The sequence below is a fragment of the Gobio gobio genome (genome assembly GCF_949357685.1).
Source record: "Gobio gobio genome assembly, chromosome: 3".
NCBI lineage: Eukaryota > Metazoa > Chordata > Actinopteri > Cypriniformes > Gobionidae > Gobio > Gobio gobio.
The window spans coordinates 22451314-22457313 of record NC_137099.1 but is presented as its reverse complement, the minus strand read 5'-3'; the positions used below and the strand labels follow the sequence as shown (position 1 = coordinate 22457313).

General features: G+C 37.4%; 1 protein-coding gene across 4 annotated transcripts in view; it reads left to right on the top strand.

Annotated features, from left to right (window-relative positions):
* Positions 1-325: 325 nt before the first annotated feature.
* rbm47 (RNA binding motif protein 47) overlaps positions 326-6000 on the top strand; it is a 28876-nt gene continuing 23201 nt past the window's right edge. For 2 of the 4 annotated variants that reach the window (XM_079813402.1, XM_079813400.1), the window contains exon 1: positions 334-582. The gene's annotated coding sequence lies outside the window, so the exon portion shown is untranslated. Of the gene's footprint in view, positions 583-6000 lie in introns of all 4 variants that reach the window. The other 2 variants (XM_079813399.1, XM_079813401.1) reach the window with 2 other exon arrangements.

Sequence of the window (6000 nt, the reverse complement as noted above, 5' to 3'; positions counted from 1 at the left end):
AAACACACACACACACACACACACACACACACACACACACTCTCTCTCTTTATCAGTGTCTGAAGATTTTTATATTACTTCAAAATATTTTCTTTTCCGAGAAGTTTGTTCTTGACCTTCTGGATTTCAGACTGGCCCAGTTTTCCAACATATTTTTTTGTTCATTTTTTTCCTCCTCACAGCAGAGGAATGTGAAGATTATGTCAGTGAGAGGCAGGTACAGAGACTAGCGCTAATTACTCTCTCTCTCTCTCTCTCTCTCTCTCTCTCTCTCTCTCTCTCTCTCTCTCTCTCTCTCCACCCGCTCTCTCGTTTTCCCTCCCTCCTCCTTCTCCTTGCCAGTGAAGGAGAGACACAGGGGAACGAACAGCAGGGACGGGGAAGTGAAACAGTTTGGAGACAGAAACTAAAAGAGAAAAAAGAGAAACTTAACGTATTTTCATCACTCTGGACTGTCAAAACCTGTAAGAACAGACACGATAAAGGGTGATATACAGAGAAACAGGGATGAATGTGGCCGATCTGCTGTACCTTTGATTAATGCAACACGTAGATTCTCTTTGACAGCTATCAAAAGCGCAGGTAAGTTCGTACGTTGTCTATTTGTGATTCTCTCCTTCAGTGTCTCATGTTTTGTCTGTTTTCCTTCCTTGTTCTCTCTGTGTCATCTTCTCACAGATGGTCCAGCGATCATGTTCTCCCCTCTGACCTTATTTATTTTCATAGAGTTAAATTGACATCTCTCTCTCTCTCTTTCCCTCCCTCCCTCCCTTTTTCGTTCTCTTTTCCATCTTACAGTTGTAAGGTTAGAATGTCCTTGTGTTGCGAAAACTGTGTTGAAAGTTGCTCTGCGGGTCTTTTGTGTGTGTATGCGTGTTGTGTAACTGCACTCAGGGGGTGTGCTATAATTCAGTTTGTGTGAGAGAATCAGGTTTCTGACAGAGAGATGGCTCAATCTAAGAGAAAAAAGAACTAATGAAAAAGATTGAAAGAAGTTGAAGCCCGTTCTAGTCAACCTAATAGTTTGCTTAGACAATACACTGAGTGTAGACGTGTACTTTTTTTTTCAAAGGGGAAAGGCACAACATGAACGGACAAGACACACACTACACTTTAAAGATTAAGCACTGTTTTTTAAGCAAAAATCGTTTCTAGAGCCGTGGAATCCTGTTTTTCTGTCAATAATGTGTGGAAATGACCTCCTGACGCATGTAATAGTGAAGTGCTTCAGCTTTAATGTGGGTTTAAGTTGTCTCCAAAAAAGTTGCTACATCTGATAAAAACGTACTTTAGGGATGCCCAAAAGCCTTATATACTGTCATAAACACATAGTTTAATCTAATAATGAAGTTTTCTTTTAGAGTTTGGGTTAGTTTGTAGCACTTTATAATTAGATTTATATAAGAACAATAGCTAGATAACTAGGTAAACGTGTGTGTGTGTGTGTGGGTGGGTGTGTTTACTTTGCTGTACCTGAGGTACAATTTGGTCTGCAGAAGAGAGCTAAATCATACAAAACCACCCTTGGGTAAATCCAGACTTTTTAAACTAGAAAAAAACGATTCATAAGTAAACCAAATTGTATATTTTTTCATTCTAAAAATGCTAATCATTTACTGTTACCTGTAGAAGTCAGGTGTAATTACAATTATCTTTATATGCAATCCATAGGAGTCTAAGTAAGTGTGTAAGTGTGTAAGTGTGTAAGTGTGTGTGTGTGTGTGTGTGTGTGTGTGTGTGTGTGTGTGTGTGTGTGTGTGTGTGTGTGTGTGTGTGTGTGTGTGTGTGTGTGTGTGTGTGTGTGTGTGTGTGTGTGTGTGTGTGTGTGTGTGTGTGTGTGTGTGTGTGTGTGTGTGTGTGTGTGTGTGTGTGTGTGTGTGTGTGTGTGTGTGTGTGTGTGTGTGTGTGTGTGTGTGTGTGTGTGTGTGTGTGTGTGTGTGTGTGTGTGTGTGTGTGTGTGTGTGTGGTCCTGGTAAACCCTTTGTTATGGGGACAAAATGTCCCCAGAAGATGGCAATATCCGAAATCCTTGTCCTTGTGGGCACATTTTTGCTCCCCCTGAGGAAAATGGCTCATAAATCATACTAAGTGATGTTTTTTGTAAAAATGCAGAAAGTTTTTTGTGATGGGTAGGTTTAGGGGATAGAATATACAGTTTGTACAGTATAAAAATCATTGTCTATGGAATGTACCCATAAAACATGAAAACCCAACGTGTGTGTGTGTGTGTGTGTGTGTGTGTGTGTGTGTGTGTGTGTGTGTGTCTGCGAGTGCCTATGAATGGGTTATTTCACATAGGGGTAAAGAGGTCAGTGGTCTTGAGAGCCGACACGCTGTGGCTTTGCATTGTGGGGATGTAGTTTAAAAGAAATGAAACGAAGAACTAGAGATTAATTTGCACTGAGGTGAAGTACAAAGAAAAGACAACTTGTCACTGTGTGTATACGTCTCACTGGTCATGTGACTCTCTGTTGTTACTCTAAATACCGCATCAGTTAAATGTGTAGGCATGTTTATTTGGTGACAGACCTTTGGGGGCCCAGTTGTGCGTGCGTGTGTGTGTGTGTGTGTGTGTGTGTGTGTGTGTGTGTGTGTGTGTGTGTGTGTGTGTGTGTGTGTGTGTGTGTGTGTGTGTGTGTGTGTGTGTGTGTGTGTGTGTGTGTGTGTGTGTGTGTGTGTGTGTGTGTGTGTGTGTGTGTGTGTGTGTGTGTGTGTGTGTGTGTGTGTGTGTGTGTGTGAAATCTGATTGGCTGTGGCTTGAACCAGTTCTCTCTGTCTCCATTCATTTGCTTATCTGATTCTCAGAAGGCAGCATATTCAGGTGCATGTGTGTTTTTAGAATTTAGCGTTTATTTATTTTGTGAATATTGCAATGAATTGTAACTTTTTATTTGGCCATTAAGTTTCCTAAAGACGTCATTGTGACTTAGTCTCATGAATTTTGAGACAGATATGCTTAATTGTGCCTCTGGTTTACACTTCAGAAGCAGAAATACCGTTAAAATTTCTGAATTCAATTAATTAACATAAATCTGTTCAAACTGTGTTTTGATGAATCGATTCAGATTTTTGATCCAGCAATTAGCAAGTATGAATGTTATGACAAATTTAAATCTTAGGCCAGAAGCAAAAATGCATTTAGAGTTGTTGAGTTTGGATAATTTCCATGAATCGGTTCAAACTGTCCCTTTTAATGAATCGATTCACAACTCTGATTCAATGGTTCAGTTGCGGCATCACTCGAAAGTATCTCTACAAAGCGTTTTTCATGAATACAAATATTGTAGCAAAAGTATAGTTTGATAAATACAACATTTTGTTACTATTTATTGTTATATTGGTGCAAAATATAAAAAATCTTAAAATGAATCCTACCTTTTAATAAAAAAAACAAAAAAACTAAACCATGAAAGATAATTTAAAAAAAAGAAAAGTTTAATAATTTAGTTTAATAGAAATATTGAGATGTTTGTCAAAACACAGATTTTTGTTTTTATATCACCCAGTCCTATTGTCCAACTTTATTTCTGAAAAGGATCAACTTTACCAAATTAGTGAAACGCTTTCATTTATTGATCCTCACAAACACTAAATGAAATATAATTGTAAAGTTTAGGGACATTTCTCAATTCTACATTCTTTATTGACTCAGTACTTTTGTTTCCTCTTTGCGGGAAACACGCACATTTCTTATTCATCCACCTTCAGCACTTCAGTCAGTCTTTCTTTACTTAGATGTACTATTAGATATAAAGAAGGAAACAGAGAGAGCAAGACAGGTCACCTCTCTTAAAGTCATATGACTGATCATGTGACCTCCTCAGCATGACTTTAACCCTGACAGACATCTGGACAAGTGTGTGTGAGTGAGTGAAACAGGATCTCCTCTCTCTCCCTTCTGCTTTTCTTCCCATCTCTCTCCCTAATACACACCAAATACCTGCACTTCACAATGAATGCATTCTTATACTGTCTCTATAGACAGACTAGAAGAGCTGTAAATGTGTGTGTGTGTGTTCAGCATGGTTCTACTCCAGGTAGTTTGATTAATAGTGACTTCTGAGGGGTGGAGCTCTTTTAGTCCAAAGACTTAATTTGGGATATCCCACCGTGCGGCGCACACACACACACACACACACACTGGTCTCCTTAGTGACACAAGTTCTGCATGTCCGAATCAAGTCGCTCAATTTCTCTCTGTCTTGCTAATGCTTTTATGCCGCTTCATTACACACTGCTCTCTCTCCCCTTTCTTCTTTACTTTGTTGTAGTGAGTAATAATAGGCCCCGTCCATTGAACCTAACAAACCGCACAAAAGCAGCATTGGTGTGTGAATACTGTTATAGTGTGTACCTCTTAATTGCATTAGCAACGCACCACTCACATTTTGATGTAAAAATCTGCTGTAGTGTGTGTACGTGTGGAATGAATGGTTGAGAGAACGCAGTGGTCCCTAGCAGTTTACCTTCTTTTAAATGTAACTATTTAAAACATCTCTTGCATTGATACTGAAGACTCACACATTCACAAGTGTGTCCTTTTCTGTAAGAACACCCTGTCCTCCAGCTAAGACCTTCAACGTTGGTTTTACTATTTTTTTACAGAATAGTACAAAAAGTAACCACTTTTCTCTTAACATTAAAAATGAAGATAAAATGTGTTTTTTTGTTTTGTTTTGTATGACCCTTTAGTCAGTGTGCAATTGGAAACGGTGTTACTTAAAGAGTAAAGGCATTCAAAGTGATTTGCATCCATTACTTGTGAAAATATGTTTAAAATGACATTTGATGAATAGTCTAGTAATATCAGTAGCTCTTTTATTTTACATGAAGCGGGTCCATTCATCTGGCTGCCATTTTGAGATCACATGACAATTATGAAAAGGAAACACTGATACTCTAGCGACAATCATAAGGTGTGATGTGCAGATGGGGAAAATATATGCCATGGAAAAAAAAATATGTATTTCATGTTTTTAAGACCCCTTTAAAAATGGCTACTTACTAAAATCTACTATAATATAATACATATTTGAGATTTATATAGATTTATCTTTTATATATTATTTATTTTTATACATTAAAAAAAAATATATACTTTTTTTGTTTATGTTGTATTGACAATTATGTCTAACAGTAAGTGTAATATAAACAAAAATGACCATTCAAAAGTTTGGTGTCATTTTATTTTATTTTTGAAACTTAAGGATGCATTAGAATCCTTCAACAAGGATGCATTAAACTGATCAAAGGTAAAGGCATTTATGATCTTACAAAAGATTTCTATTTCAAATGCTATTTACCAAATAATCCTGGAAAAAAAGTTTTGATAATAACTTTGATAGTAAAGTTTGTTTCTTGAGCAGCAAATCAGCATATAAGAATGATTTCTGAAGGAACATGTGACTATTGAATATTGATGCTGAAATTTCCATCACAGGAATACATTACATTTAAAATAACATTAAAATAGAAAATTGTTATTTTAAATTGTAAGAATATTTCACAATATGACTTTTTTATACTGTATTTTTGATCAAATAAATGCAGCATTGGTGAGCATAAGAGACTTTGTTTAAAACCTGAATCATTTACCAACACAAAACGTTTGAATGGCACCTTTAACACTTTCAACACTTTCCTTTAGTTCATGGGCATGTTCTTTATCAACTACCCAATTATATTTTTCTGCAGAGTCAGTAAGATGTCATATGATGATGGTCACTTGTTACACATTCAGCTGTAACTACCAAACATGGGGTGGAAAGAGGGAGGGTGATGAGAGAGGAGCAACAGGGGGATGTCCATATACAGGAAATGACGTTGTGCTTAAGTGCCGAAACAGTTTTTGTTCTAATCTAGGCGGTTGGCTGATCACAAGAATCCCTAGTAGCCACACAAAATAAACACACGCACACACACACACACACACACACACACACACACAAAGGGGTGGCAAACCAGTTGGATGGATCCCTCAACTGTCTACAACAGTCCTGA